Source organism: Corella eumyota, chromosome 6, assembly GCF_963082875.1.
Source record: "Corella eumyota chromosome 6, kaCorEumy4.1, whole genome shotgun sequence".
NCBI classification, from domain to species: domain Eukaryota; kingdom Metazoa; phylum Chordata; class Ascidiacea; order Phlebobranchia; family Corellidae; genus Corella; species Corella eumyota.
Genome location: NC_137495.1, coordinates 1,987,061 through 2,003,710, shown reverse-complemented (window position 1 = coordinate 2,003,710; position 16,650 = coordinate 1,987,061). Strand labels below are relative to the sequence as shown.

Sequence of the window (16,650 nt, the reverse complement as noted above, 5' to 3'; positions counted from 1 at the left end):
TATTGTAATAAAAATTCGTTTTAAGTATCACAAAAATACTGGCAGCCTGGTGTAGCGGTCAGAAAAAAACAGTACGAACCCCTATTGAGCCAACACTTAACCAGCAGCTCAATTATCAGGTAATTATAATCAATAATATCCCAAACTACCGAAGTCAACTTGAGACTGGGACAGGGTATCTGATGTTACTCTATGTTTAGGTCGTGAATTCAACTTTCTTACAATGAGGATGATTAAATCAAATTTTTGATAAACACAACCTATTTTTTTACGAATATCAGATAATTTAAATCGTTAAACTAAACAATAACAAAACATTAAGTTACCAGCAAAGATTTGTATTATTTACAGGAAAACTAGAAATCACAACTTCTTCGTTACAACACACCTGTTATATTCAATCCTACATGGAAGTAATTAACATCAAGATTTCCTACCACGATCTACTATTGCGAAACAATTGATATCAACACGCAACAATAACAAACAACTTTGTATCAAATTCGATTGATTAAGATGAATAGGATCTATGACGTCATAATATTGAACAATAGAGAACAAAAGACATCGATACATCGAGAAATTCACATCCGAAAATGTGAAAATAATTCGAAACATGCAAGTTTAATTAAAATTAAAAAAGTTACGTAAAGTGTTTTGTAATTGTATATAAGAAATAACTATTGTGTCCCATATAGAAAGAAAATCAATTTTATACCAAAACAAAACAGGTTTAGAAGAGAAAATCAGTTTAAAATTTGCATATAACAATTTAAAAATAATTTATATCATTGACACTATTTTTTAAATAACATTTTTAAACCAAATTTTTCTCAATACTAACCAAGAAATGACATAAAAATAGTATTGTAAAAATGACACCCCATTTAAAATTTGCTTATAACCATTATGTTAATTGTTATTTAAGGGGACAGGTATTACCACTTTTTAAGAAACAATATAAACCCAATTTAAAGTAGTAACATGAATATAAGAAGATAACCATTTTAAATTAACATACTACTGTAAAGAAGTAATAATGACAATGTCCTTTTTAAGACATTGTCATTATTACTAAAATTATTAACTTTGTACAAAAATATTAACTTTGTGGAATTTACAAAACACTATAGGCTTCACCATTTTTAAGCCACGATATCAGACCAAATACTATTACAAGTCCAGACATAAAAGTCAACTTTTTTCACGATTTTAATAATAACGAACCGGTAAACGTCAATTAAATTGAGACAGGCGACGAATTTTTGCGGTATGTTGAATAATGTGTTTAATAAAAGGTCGCACGTGCGCAATTTCGCGCTCATTTCATGCCTCATATTTACCAGCAACTAATACACAGTTGCAATAAAGATTTTAAAGCAATTTGTCTGAAAATTTAAAGCCTAATTTTGCTGCTAAAATTCTTATTTGTACAAAGCTTCTATTATATGTTCATTTAAACAATAAAAACAAAGTTAAATTAAAATAAAAGCAATTTAAAAATGTATAACAAGGTTTTAAAAAATTTCAATAATTTAATAAAAAAAAATAACTTATTTTATTTTTTATAAATAACTTATTTTATTTTTTATTTACGTTAATATATTCTTGTATATTTTAAGACCACGTTTCGAATGTCATAGTTACGAAATTTAAGAATTTATGACCTCATAATGACCTAAACAAAGAGAAGGATACAGATTATAAACAACAATAAAGGAACAAAGAGAGAAAGTTAACAGATCTATTAACAAACTAAAAAGTGTTATATCCCGATGTATAAACTATGGTTAATTAGCGAATAATTGAAATGTATTCAATCTTATTGATGTTAAAATATACAAAACTTTAAAAAAAAAATAAAAACTTAAATTTAAAATTAAAATTAGACAATTTTTTTATTTGAAAGAAATATTAAGAAAAAAAATTAAACAATAAAATTTAAAAGTTTAAAAAAAAGTTAAACAAAATAAAAAATAAAAATAAATTATTTAAAAGTAGTTTTTTCAGAAAAAAAATTAAAAACAGTAATTTATTTTTTTTTTCTGAAAAACAATGCAATATTTTGCATTTAATTACTGCATATCAATCACCCACAAATACGTAACCTTAAACCACGTGACCTTGTACTATCACGTGACATCAAGGCGAATATGACACTTTCGAGACAACAGGACCACGCCACCGGCAATGTCACAACACTGCCTCGCCACAATCAAAAGAACAAAAAAGTTATTTTAGTAATTTTAGATTCTTTGATGTTTTTTGACACGAGCGTCCTTGACCTTTCGGGGTAGAATGGCGACTCGTGGTCACCGCGCGACATTCCTTTTATGACGTCATAGTGAAATATTAAAATTATGACGTAACGCTGCACAGTTACGGCGACCCACACACTTTAAACGCTCAACTTTTCTCCCTTATTTTATTTTTATTTCCGGGATATTTTGTAAAAATGATTTTTTAAATATTTTGCCGCTGATTTGTTAGGTTGTGATATTCGAGAATAAATTGTTTTATTTTTAGAGTAGTTGAAAAAAAATTAAAACTATATAAAAAAATAAATAAAAAAAATTAAAACAAAAAATAAATAAAATTGAAAACTGTAAAATTAAATAAAATTTATGTTTGAGTTCAAGTTTAAATAAAGTGTTTTACAAGTATGCACTTAACTAAAAAATCAAAATTAATTTAAAATTACAATTTTTCCCCTTACACCGGATTCATTACAAACATGACGTCAAAGCAAAATATTCGGGTGTCATATGACGTCACAATAATATCATTTTATTAAGAAAAATGCAGACGACGGAGACTAGTAAAAAAAAATTCGATTTTTTTAAGGTAAAATAAAAACCATTTTGTGTCGCTTTCGCTAATTGACTCGTATTGATGTCGAGTTAAATGGGTGTGTGTGGTGTTGGTTACTATTTTCACACTGCTTCAAACAAGGTTTGCAGTCATGGGAATCTTAACTTAAGATATTGATACTCGGAATTTTAAAGAAAAACGATTTTGATTTGAAATTTAATCAAGTTTTTAAGGAGTTTAAGTATTATTGGGAACATTTTCCACATCATTTCATTTCCCCAACAATTTTAAACATTTTTATTTGATCCTATTTTTAGTTAAACCCAAAAAAAATTACAAATATTTTATTTTTGTTGTTTAAATGTTAAATTAATCTCTAAAATTCTTTAAAAAATCGTTAAAAAAATTACAATTTTTTAGCTTAAAATTACAAACAAAATATTAGCTAACATTTTTTCATATTTTATAAACTAAACAAATACAAAATGGCGACAAAAACACATCAGATAAATAAACACCACTCAGATCTTAATCATCTTGGATGTAATTTTCAGATTTACTTACTTAATCTAACATTAGAACCAAAAATTGTTATGTGACGTCATATTTGAAATATGAAAATTGTTCAGATTTTGAAACGGTAATGCGAATAATTTTAATACAAAAATTTAAATAAAACCGAAATCTAGAACAAATTGTCCTTATCTGTAGACTCCAGTTACAATTTACAAATGCCATAAAGTTTACGTAGAAATATTTGATCTGATAACCATGAATTATCTAATAAATAAAACTTTAAAATTGAGTAAATGTTGCATTAAAAAAATCAAGTTAATTCTACATTTAGTATACAGAACTGTGAGTATATATCATTTAAATGCCTATATTTAATAAGTATTTACAATTTGTTTATACATTTTACATGCTATAACTATAGAAAATTTATAAAATTTAATTTAATTTTAAGGTTTTTACATTTTTTGACTTTAAAAAAATTGTTTAATTTTGATGCCCCCACCGCATATAAAACTTGACTTATTGAAATTGAGATTTTATCTTTAAAATTGTTGGTAATTACATTTGTGAAACTAGTTGCCATAACAACTTTATCAGATCGTGAACTTTATTATTGATGTTTATATTTTATAAAAATGGAAATTTAAAATATTTCAAAATAATTGTTTTTTCTATAAAGAATAGTTGTTTTAATTTGCCAAAAAAAATAGTTTAAAGTAATACTGAATCATATAAATTTAACTGATTCATTCTTATTTGAAATTACTTTATTAAATTTGACAAATAAAACATTTTTTACCGATTTTAAATCACTTTCTTTCTATCGCGACAATTACGCGACCGAATCACACATCATCGAAATTGTCAAACACCGCGCAAAAACTTAATCGTTTCCAATTTAAAAAAACGTAAAAACAAAATTACAGCTAATTTCAAATCATCGAAAAACTAGTTAAAAATTACCGGTGCGCCGACGTACAACTAAATGTCCAATTAGAATATATTTTGAACCTCTATATAAATTAGTATAGCGGTCAGAGCTATCTTAAGATAAAAATCGAAAAAAGATAATTCGAATCGCGGTTTGAAATTCAACGATATTGATCCCCTGATGTTATCTTAGTTGTACAATGTATAATATTGCGAATAACATCACTTATTAAATGCAAACGTGTGTACGGAATAATGTCTTAGTATCAGATGTCATTTGATTGCAATGTGTGTAAATTGAAAATGCTGTCACTTCAATTAAAATTTAGGTTAAAAATTTAATAAAACAAATTTAATAAACATAAAAATAAAAAAAAATTTATTATAAAAACTTTAACCAATTTATATTAAATATTTTAACTAACTATAAACGATATTTAAACGCTTTTGATTAGCTACAATTTAAACCAATCAGCGTCATTTAAAAGCGGACAAAATAGCGTTTCATAATTGTCACCAAACTGATTCATTGTTACGTCATAATAAAAGACAATGAAAGCGAGCGACGCGCTTCGAGAGCGACAAATGAAGTCAAAATCGAAACCGGGTTTTGATTAATAACTTCCTCGCGACAAATAGAAGCGACGGCGACGAAAAGCGACAGGTGCCTTGTGACGTCACAAACAAAATGCGGCGATCAATGCTTTTAACGCAATATATACAATCAACAAACGACTTCATTATGATGTCACCGCTCGATCGAAGACCGCTGGCATACGTCACACTCAGGTCACGCGTGTGTGACGTCACAAATTATTTAAAAATAGTATTTTATCTGGATAAAATAGAGACTTATGGTCATCGCGCGACTTTTTTTCTTTGACGTCATAGTAAAATAAAAAAAATTATGACGTCACGCGCTGCAAAATGAAATTTATTGTATTTATATTAATTGGTAAAAAAATGTGGTCAATTTAACATAAAAACAAACCAAAAACAGCAATGTAACAAACACCAGGGTTCCGTTACCTTAAGCTTAAAACGTTACAGTATAAAAGTCCAACTAAAACTCTAATGTAAGCTGATATTTTAAGTTTTTGACCGGTTAAAGCAGCGGCGTTAATGCCGGATTTACTTAAGGATAGGCCGCTGCTAATTTTTCATAATTACACAGACAAGGTAAAGTCGATTTTACTTCGTTTCCCATTTTATGCATGAAGTCAAGATAAGCGTCGACGTCTGTCTTAATTAAGCCGGAAAAATGCGTGGGAAAAAAACACAGCCAAAAGGCGGAAGTAAACTTTAAGAAGATAATCAGTGATTTTTGCAAGGCTGTGGATTAAGATTTTCTTTGAAATGCCGATGATTTAACATACCCCAGACCCCATAGGTTAAAGGTTATAATGCTTAAGGTAACTCTGATTGGCGAAGTTATATTTGAACTAATTAAGGAAATAGATCTTGCGAAAAATCGACATGGTTCCGGTCCATGTGAAAATAAGCCGATTTTAAACATGGATCATTTGAAATCGATACCGAAACGATGTGAAAATAACAAATAGTGAATGCCTCATTTGTAATTGGCGATATTTGTAATTGGCGATAAAAAAAAAGTTATTTAAATTTACATTTTTACGAATTTAAAATAAAACAAAATATAATATAAAACTAAGAATTAAAGCCAAATTTGCTATTTTTTACTACACACACTAATAAAGTCCTTATTTAAATTTAAGGATGTAAAATACGAAAATCAGTTGCCACAATTTCTCATTTCTTGACACATTACCACTTTAACTTTTCAACCCATGCATAAACACTAAAATTCAAACACTTGTGATGCAATAAACCAACCGATTTAGCCAAAATAAAACATTGCATTTTAAGAAAATAAACTCCAAAAGTGACAATGCTGTCTTTGTGTTTAGACAAACGTAAACAAACCTTTTAAAATCATGATAAACAAAATCTCAACCACAATATGCATGATTTGAAACGTCTGGCGCCTTATCCAGATAAATTGCAGCAGAGGTCAACTACGGGTGAATGAAATAATAAACCATGCCAGGATTGTTTACTTTAAAAAGAACAACACTCATTTGAAATCAGGCGTAAAGTCGTTATTTTTCTAAGTTTAAACATTTTTTATGGATCGTATTTGAGCTTGTTAAAATAAACGTTGTTTTTTCTTTGATGTGTTTAAAATTCTTAAAATTTCAAAGTGTATTATCTCTTTTTAAACGCTCTTAAAATCTATGTTTTTGCTATTAATCTTTATTGTTATACAGCAAGATTTTCAAAAAACATTTTTTTCTTTGAAATACCACCAAAAATGGTAATCAATCAAATTCTAAAAAAGTTTAAAAACGTAAATTTTTTTTTGCCCAAAATGTCACAAATTTTATTTAAAAGTCGTTGCTGTCAAATGTCAAAGGTTAAACCGTAAACTTTCTATTTAAATAACAAACTTGTTTTTGTTTTGTTTAGAAAAAAATTATTTTTAATTCAAAATTTACTGTAAACAGTCGAAAAAGTAAATTGATATCGAAAGACGTGACTTTGTAGAAATTAAGCGACAACACGATTTTAAAGACCATTTGATACGTCACAAACAACCAATTTGAAAACAATTCTAGATATTTAACTAATATTTATCTAAAAAAATAATATGTCAAAATTTAAGCCGAAAAAATCCAGTGATAAAAACCAAAATATTTAAATTTTCGCAAAACTTTTGACAATATTACAATTATAACCATATAAAAACAAACTCAGTAACCCCAAATTTTTAAAAAATAATGACATAATGTCATAATACTGCTACAACAGCAATAATAATAACACACCCCACCTTGTATACCAATATCATGTTTACCCAATAACAAAAAGTGAATGGAAGTTTGCAAGTTTGTAACAGTATCTTACCACGCCCGTGGTCGTTGGATCGAATCTCAACGAAGGGGGGTCAAATTTCAACTGGTTTGTGATCGTATTTATTTGACCTTTGACCCGACACGTTCACCCTTAACCGCAAACATGACGTAATTAGTTTAGGCCGGTTACGTCATCAAAATTAATTTTTTGTGTTTTTTGATAGAAAAAAATGTTTTAAAATAAAATCAATTTAAAAAAAAAATGCAACAATTAAATTACAAATATGTTTTTAAAATAACTGACAATACAATTTTAGTCAATAACAAAATAATTAAGTAAAAATATAAATAAACTTGCATTTAAATTTTGTAAAAAAAAAACACAAAAAAAGTGAAATCTTGGCGAAAGTATCGATGAAAAAAACAAGATTTTATTTCATTTTTGACGCGACAAATATAAACAAATCTTTATAGAATTTCAACAAGAATTCAACACTTTTTAAAAACTTGAATTTCACTCAAAAAAATATTCGAAAAAGGCAAAAAATGTCGTAAACAGGATTCGAACACAGTTTCGATTTAATTTTAACAATATAACAATAGAAAAGAATTGCGACAATAGATCTTATGACGTCACTATCATGAAATCACGATGGAACGGTGAATAAACGTGAAAAGGTAACCTTAGAGTGCCAGGTGATTTTTAGTTTAAAATTTCAAAGATTCGTTTCCGAAAAGTTTAATGGAGAATTTGTAGAAAAATAAAATCAAGTTTTTCTCACAAAAGTAACCCAAGTATCATCTCTTTAAAAAGTAATTACTTTAAGGCAACAACTTTTAAACCGAGATAAAAGTTAAGAAAAAAATAAAATGGCAACCATAGCATGTAAACAATTTTTTAACTAAAATATTTTTTTTAATATTTTGAAACATTTTTTTTTAAATCCACAAAAAGTAAATCGTATAATCCCATAACTAACTTAATAATACCACACAAAATATTACTAACTTTAAGAGTATCAAATTGTGTCATAAAAAATATTACGCACAAGCAGTTTATCATTTTTTTAAGGTAATTCTATCGCTATAAACTAGCTATTATATCCCGAATTAAATTGAGTTTTCTTTGATTTTGAAGCCTCGTATAAAAGTAAAATCTGGAAATAGAAAAAGTTTGAATTATGAGACATAAAAGAAGACGAGGTTTAATAAGTTGTGATACTGGAAATTATTTACTAAAATTATCCAAAATATCAAAAGATTTTTGTTTTAACAACTTCCTATATAAAGTAATTTAATAAAAAAAAAGTAAATTATGTTATTTTTATTTTTTATTAAAAAAAATATCTAAATTTTAAAAATATAAAACATTATTAAACATCTTTAAAAAAACATTAATTTATCAAAATTCGTATTTTACAACCTGTCTACGTCACAACGGAACTAACCTACGTAACAAAGAGGATAATTATTTACAGAAGGCGTAAAATGGGCGAAAATTTGAAACAGTAACTCGAAAATTACAACCATTAGCTGTCTCGGTATTAGATAATTAAACCACGAGATAAGACATATCAACAACTTATCCTGTTTCCATGCCTACTAGAGCTTGTAGCGCAAAAAATTGCCCAATTTTGCCCCCATTCAGGGTTGTTTAAACTTGTAACCTTCATAAGATTACCCAAGGATTTCGTTTGTGTGGTTTAATAGGTTTGATTAAGACGGATAAGCGGGTGTAGAAGCGTGTTAAAATTAAGCACTTAGGCAGAGATGATGAAACTTAATGAAAAATAAGATCCCAAGTAACTGTATTAAGAGCTTAAAAGTCAATTCTATTTTTAAAATACTTTTATCTACAGCAGATGGCGAATCAATTTGTTAGTTTAAAGAAATAATTCAACAAAAAATACATCAAATCTACTGCAAACGTAAAGCCAACAAAAAATATTAAATTATTTTTTTTAAATGTCAACAACCAAAATCTGTGACGTTATCAATCTTATTCGACGAGTAAAAATAGAAACACTACACAGAATATGACGTCACAAACAAGACTGTGACGTAATACACGCAAAACACTCGAAGAAACAATCTCGGTTTTGACATTTGATATTTCAATTTGAAATCGATCGACCAATCAGTGAGTGACACATCACAAATGATCAATTCCTACTGTGACGTCACAACATGATATTTTATCTTCTCCCGAACGTGACTTTATATCGAAATATTTTTAGAATCAAATTTTAAAAATATATTTTAAAGAAAAAGGCTTAAATTTATTTTTTTAACACTGACCTAATACTGATAAATTTAGATTAAAAAAACCTCAAAAAATAATTTTAAAATAAACTATAAATCACAAAAAAAGATTTGCAACCTGCTTTATATACACAACGCTAGTCTACTGCTTAAAACTTACAATATTAACTACATGTTTACCATTTAGAATCTAAGTTTTTTATGTATTCCACTTTTAAAATGTGTCGACAACTGCTTTACAGCTGTTATCTACGCGGGCTATTTTTAATTAAAGTGTTAAAATACTAAAACTTGTTTTAAATAAAAAGACATTGGCAAGAACTTGTTGAAATATTTTTAATATTACATGTAATATGTAAAATTATGATTTAAAAAATAAAATTAATAGAATTTAAATAACATTTGATCAAATTAGCTCCTAAGATTGGCGCTAACCCGGTAAAATAAAATTTTGTTAAACCATTTTTCTGCCCCTTTAAACTGTGTTTTTTTTCCTTCTTTAACTACTGGAAAAAAGTTCAAGTTAACGGAGCGCAAAAAAAAGCAACAAAGTTTACAAAACAACATCTTCAAATTTTCGTAAAAATAAATTGTTTTCAACCAAAATTTACCCATTCACCATCACATACTTTCTCACACTAATTAGAACGGGGTAATTGAAGGTAATTTGTAGCAAAAATAAGAAAAATAAATTGAAATTTGTGTAAACATCGGACCAATGAAATAATTACAAACAAAGTGTAGTAAAAATAACGAAAAAACTTTACAAAAATCGGCAAAAGTAATTCAAAAAATAGGTAAATTTTCTACAACAAAACTTCACAACATTTTTTCTTGTTTTAATTGAATAAAAAAAACTAAAACTAGTTAAGAATAAAGTCCTAAGCGACCAATATAGAACAAGGTCTTATAAGCTTGTTTTAACTAATAATATTTGGTAGCCAATAGACCTGAAAAAAAGCCCGAAGAACTTGTGAACTTTATGATATATTACAACGAAACCAGTAAGTTGGCCAAAGGTATAAGTTTGGGTTTCTTTGTGTTGGTTTAACGGACAAATGACTAGTTTAAAATGAATATATGTACAACCATAACACATTAACTTAGGGAAAATCTATTAAGAAAGGTGATATTTGTACATAGGATTTTTGGGTCTTAAAAATTATCTGGCAACCCTGTTGTTTTGGTGTGGAAATAAATGGCAACACTGAAACTTCAGAGCGTGGGAACAAAATAAATGCAGGTGAAGTTTCGGGTTAACTTTCCAGGCAAAAAAATTCGAAAATCCTAAACTCAAAACCTTTTTCAAACTCTTTTAAAACCGAACCACCAAACGTATAAATCACTTATTTGTTGGCGTATCAAAACCCAACTACTAAAAAAATTTAAAACATCTACAATGTATAAATATAAATATTTTACATAAAACATATTTAATACAAGACTTACAATATTTAATATAAAGTTTTTTTACTTTTTTTTAGAAATCTAAAATAATAAAAAATCCACTTGACATTATCCGGTTATTACGTCACAAAACTTGACAATGTGGAAACTACGTCACGGTGACTTCCCCTTCAAAGAGAACATCAACAAAAATATTGTGGGAAAAGTTGAAACTTTAGAAAAAACTAAAAAATATTTTTATTAAGAAATTAAAATACTTTAAGAATTTTGAAAAGTGTTATTACAATTTGGTGGTACAAAAAATAAACGTAAATTAAATAATTCGAATCTTTAAACTATAAAAATTAAAGATTTTGTTAAAAATAAATGCAGTAGTTTTTGGACCTACACCATCGAGTAATGAACCGGTACTTGAACGTTAAAGTGATTAAATCTTGAAATTGTAAAAATGTTGTTTAATTATCCGCCAATAAATCCGCTTAAAAAAAAACAATAAAATAATTGAACTTATTTTTCGTTGCCTTTTTTTAAAACATTTTACGACAAAAAAATATTAAAATTTTTTTTTTTTTTTAACTTTTTACGTTTATTGTTATGATAAAAAAATAATCCGAGAACGTGACTTTGGCTTGTGACATAAATCAGTTACTTTGTTTGTTTTAAAACTGCATTTCTATGCAGAGCCTGTGCAAACAAAAACACAAAAGACCCAAAAACAAAAAGTTTTCCAAATCCGGAACTGGAGGTAACTTAACACGACCAAAGGATTAATTTAAAGTGATAAAAGATGAACTGAAAAGACTTTTTTACCAACTCATTTTTATCTCACGATATTTTTTGCTTTAAAATAGTTTTACCAAATTAAATTACATTTTTCTTTCGAAAGCTTATAGTAACATTTTTTATAGTTTAAAACATGTCATAAGTATAACATTTTCATACATGGTTCTATAACTTAATAGGACATTTGTCCAAAAACCTCATAGCGTTAATTTTTATTTTTTTGCAAACAGTTTATTAAAAATTTTCTATATAATTTTTTTAACAAAACTTGTTTGTTTATAGTTTCACAAAAAGTACCGAAAAAATTAATTTAATGACGTCATTTGTGTAAAAAACTACTTAGCAAACCTTATACCGACGAAGTCAAACTATAGGTACGCCAAACACACAATAAAATCGGTACAAAATAGTTAAAAAGTTAGTCAAACAGTAACTGGATAGGATAGTTAAAGCTGGACAATGAAAACGCTAGATTTTGCTGTTAAACAAGATATAACATTACTCTGGGAAAAGTTAACATGAAATTGGAAACTATTACAACTTAGGCCGCAACAAAAACAATATATCGTCCTCAACTATTTTGATTACTTTAAGAAAGTGACAAAACGGGAAATTTTATGTTGTAATTTATTTCTTATTTAAAGAAACAAACCAAAAATGCTATTACAAAATAAAAAATACCCCTTTTTACTTTTTCCACTTTAAAAAACAAACAATTTTAAGCCTATTTTTTGTATTAGACAAGTGCCAGTTAAAACTTATATTAGTAAAGAAATATTAATCTAATAAAAATATATAGAAATTACACAACAGAACTTTTATATTCAATTTCGTGCCATGTTAAAACTCTTGTACCGTGAAATCAAAAATGTTATATGTTTTCTGGAATTTACATATGATCAAAAAAGGTAAAAGTGTTTTTGTCAGACATTAAAAATGATATTGCCTACCACTACTACATGCCTATGTTTGGCGAGTAACGAAATGTCTAATTCCTATCTAAAGAAATAAGATCAAATTACGAAGAGTCCTCCTTTGTCCCTGGATTCGTAATCAGTAACGGTTGTGTCGACGAGGTACACAACAAAACAATAACAGGAATTCTTACCCGATAACATTTCAACTAACTAAAAGTTGGCCATCCAATACTCTTGTGTTTGTTACTGAGCACTCTGGGGCACAAAAGAACAATTACCAAAGTGTTACGGACGCCGAGAAACCCAATCCAGGCTTGGATTTCTGAAAGGCGGGTAAAAGCGAGATAACAAAGACCAAATCGTTGATTTGAGTCCATAATTAGGGCCGATATAGTCGCCTAATTCCATTACAAACAAGGAAGTAAACGAAATTCTGCTACGCGATACGATCCCGCGAATTAGGACCAAAAACAATTGCATTAAAATTGGGAGGTTGTGATATCTTAGTTACAAAATGTTTTGTTCAAACGTCGATTGGGAAAAACAAAATTGTTCCGTTATAAAAACCACGCTAATTATTGGCTAAAGTTTCAGACCCTTTTGTAAGTTAGTTACAAATTAAAGAGAAGTCCTTTTACCAGGAAAAATATAATGTTTCTAAGCAGAAATCAACAATTTTTGAGCATGAGTTCGCTTATTAATATGTGTCAAATTCGTGCGTTACAACAAAATTTAAATATTTTATAATATCCTTATAATTAAACTTAGTTTAGATCTCTAATATAGATAATAAAGGTAAAATGTACATAGAACGCGATAAGAAACGCTTGAGTTTACAAATCTATATTACTCGCCACTGCCATCTAGCGGGAAGAAAAACTGATAAATTTTAGTGACTAAAATCCATTAATTCGTTTTATTTGAACACATCAGAAACAGTTAGACTAAAACAGCAAAAAGTTGTATTAAATATATTCAAAAGGCAAATTTAAATTACAAAATGACAAAACCAATTTTAAAACATGTAACAAAGTCCCAGTTTTTGGCACAATGGGGTTTTGCTTTACAATTTGTTACTTTTGAACTTTTGAACCCCAACAACCTACAACAAAAAATAAAAACAAAAATAAATAAAAGATAACTAAAATAAAGAAATTATAATATAAACAAAAAACAAATAAATAATAAAGAGGTTAAACAAAGTAATCATGCCATGATACTTAATACATACAAATGTAAAAATTAGTACCCTTAGCATTTTTAAATCTTAAATATGCTGTTGTGTATTTAAAAAGATATCTACAGACTAAACGACTACCTTTAAAACTACACAAAAGTTAAATTTGATTATCCAGTTTTGTAAAACCATTTTTTTTATGTTATACTTAGTACGACATGTTTCACAATTTTTAAAACTATTATTATAATCATATTTACACAGCTTATTAAATGGCCCTTTTTAAATTTAAACACATTTTGTTAAACATAATAACACACCCTGTTAATAATGAAAAAACAATCCTATTTTTTGTTAATTGATGATTTGCAAACCATTATGTCGATAAATACAAATAAAGCTTTATTATACCATTAGAAATTTCAAATATACTTACTTATAATTGAGATGAAAAATATTTGTGTCAACCCTGGTCCCTTAGCACAGAAAAAAATTCAAGATTTACATTTTCTTTAAATGCTTTTAGGTTTTAATTTGTAGAGTTCTACAAAAACAAAAAAAAAAAATATAAAACAAAGTAGTTTACACACACAGTAACATAAAACTTGTGGTCGCTATATTATAAACCATAACTTACCTTTTAACTAGTAGAGGGTTGGAGTAGAGTTTATCAAAACTTAACATTTCTTTCATCTTTGCTTGGTCACATAATAGTCACCAGCACAATTTATAGCTACCTGTATATTTAACAAAACATTTGTTTAAATAAATATTTGGCTTATTTTAGCAATAAAAATTTGTTTCATTTACCATCTGACCATGGATTTAACACAAAAACTCCTCGTTTCACTACTAAAGAAATAACGTTTAGATCTCTTCAGTTTACTAACCATAGTTTTATAAGTCATAAAAATATATTTAAGGGTTATATTAAGATATAATTTAAGTAACAATGTGTTTACATTGTATTTCTATTAATGGTTATTCAAAAACCTCATGATCATTGAGCCGTGCACTTTTTCGTTTTTCCTCAATATTTAATTTTTATAGAAATTTATAAAAACTTGCATACAATAAAATAATTAACAAAAAAAACATCTAATGTTATAAACAAAAAGTAAATGATAAAATAATTTTAATAAAATGTTGTTTAATGACTTAAAAAGTTATTTAAAATTTACGCAAAATATCGTGACGTCACGAATCTCGCTTTTCATTTTGAAATCGCATAAGCTAGGGCTTGAGCTCGATTAGGGTTAGGAAAACCAGGGTTAGGCTTTCCAACAAAATTAAATCGAGAATACAAAAATTTAAATTTGGTACAAAAAGTTATGGAAACGCTATTTTAAATATTGTCCCAGAACATAAATACAATGCTAACACATTGTTACCTGAATTATATCTCAAAATAACCCTTAAATATACAGTTAATAAACTGTGGGGCTCTTAACATCATTTCTTTAGTCTTTTTTAAAATGATGCTGTTTAATTTTTCTAAACACATTCCTTATTTAACTTATTAAATATCAAAATATATTGTTTTATTTTGACCTGGCCTCGAGTTTAATGTATTAATTTATGCATGGGAAAAACTTGTTAATTAAATGTAATTTCTGATGTATATAACTATATTAAGAAGTTATATTTAGCATGGTTTTGATGACAAATTTAACCTAGTTTTTTCGTTAAGTTATTTTGATGTTAATTAAACCAATTTCAAGTTATTTTTCATGTTATTGACAAAGTTAAAAAGTGATTTTCCATGTTAATTGTACCAATTTTAATTTATTTTTTATGTTTTAGGACAAAGTTAAGTTATTTTCAATTTGATTTCACAAATTTTAAGTTTTTTTCTATGTTAATTGGACCAGTTTTAAATTATTTTCCATTTTAATTGGACTAATTTGTTTTTTATGTTAATTGGACAAAGTTTTAAGTTATTTTTCATTTTAATTGGACTAATTTTGAGTTAATTGTCAGGTAATCGGACCTTTTTTAAATAACTTATATGTTATGGGACAAAGTTTAAGTTATTTTTCATTTTAATTGGAATAATTTAAGTTATTTTTCAGGTTATGGGACAAAGTTAAGTTATTTCGATTTTAATTGCTAATTTATTTCCCATGGTTTGTGGCAAAGTTTTAAGTTATTTTCATGTTAATTGGACAAAGTTTTAAGTTATTTTCATGTTAATTGGACAAAGTTTTAAGTTATTTGCCATGTTAATTGGACAAAGTTTTAAGTTATTTTCATGTTAATTGGACAAAGTTTTAAGTTATTTGCCATGTTAATTGGACAAAGTTTTAAGTTATTTTCATGTTAATTGGACAAAGTTTTAAGTTATTTGCCATGTTAATTGGACAAATTTCAAGTTACTTTCATGTTAATTGGACAAAGTTTTAAGTTATTTTCATGTTAATTGGACAAAGTTTTAAGTTATTTTCATGTTAATTGGACAAAGTTTTAAGTTATTTTCATGTTAATTGGACAAAGTTTTAAGTTATTTTCATGTTAATTGGACAAAGTTTTAAGTTATTTGCCATGTTATTTGGACAAATTTCAAGTTACTTTCATGTTAATTGGACAAAGTTTTAAGTTATTTTCATGTTAATTGGACAAAGTTTTAAGTTATTTGCCATGTTAATTGGACAAAGTTTTAAGTTATTTTCATGTTAATTGGACAAAGTTTTAAGTTATTTGCCATGTTACTTGGACAAATTTCAAGTTACTTTCATGTTAATTGGACAAAGTTTTAAGTTATTTTCATGTTAATTGGACAAAGTTTTAAGTTATTTTCATGTTAATTGGACAAAGTTTTAAGTTATTTGCCATGTTAATTGGACAAAGTTTTAAGTTATTTTCATGTTAATTGGACAAAGTTTTAAGTTATTTGCCATGTTAATTGGACAAATTTCAAGTTACTTTCATGTTAATTGGACAAAGTTTTAAGTTATTTTCATGTTAATTGGACAAA

General features: G+C 27.1%; 1 long non-coding RNA gene across 1 annotated transcript; it reads right to left on the bottom strand.

Annotated features, from left to right (window-relative positions):
* Positions 1–13,535: 13,535 nt before the first annotated feature.
* LOC145755532 (uncharacterized) lies at positions 13,536–14,629 on the bottom strand. The gene is made up of 3 exons (XR_014284218.1): positions 14,314–14,629; positions 14,113–14,220; positions 13,536–13,601 (listed from the first exon to the last, which is right to left on the bottom strand). It is a non-coding gene; the product is annotated as an uncharacterized LOC145755532 (long non-coding RNA).
* Positions 14,630–16,650: the final 2,021 nt, after the last annotated feature.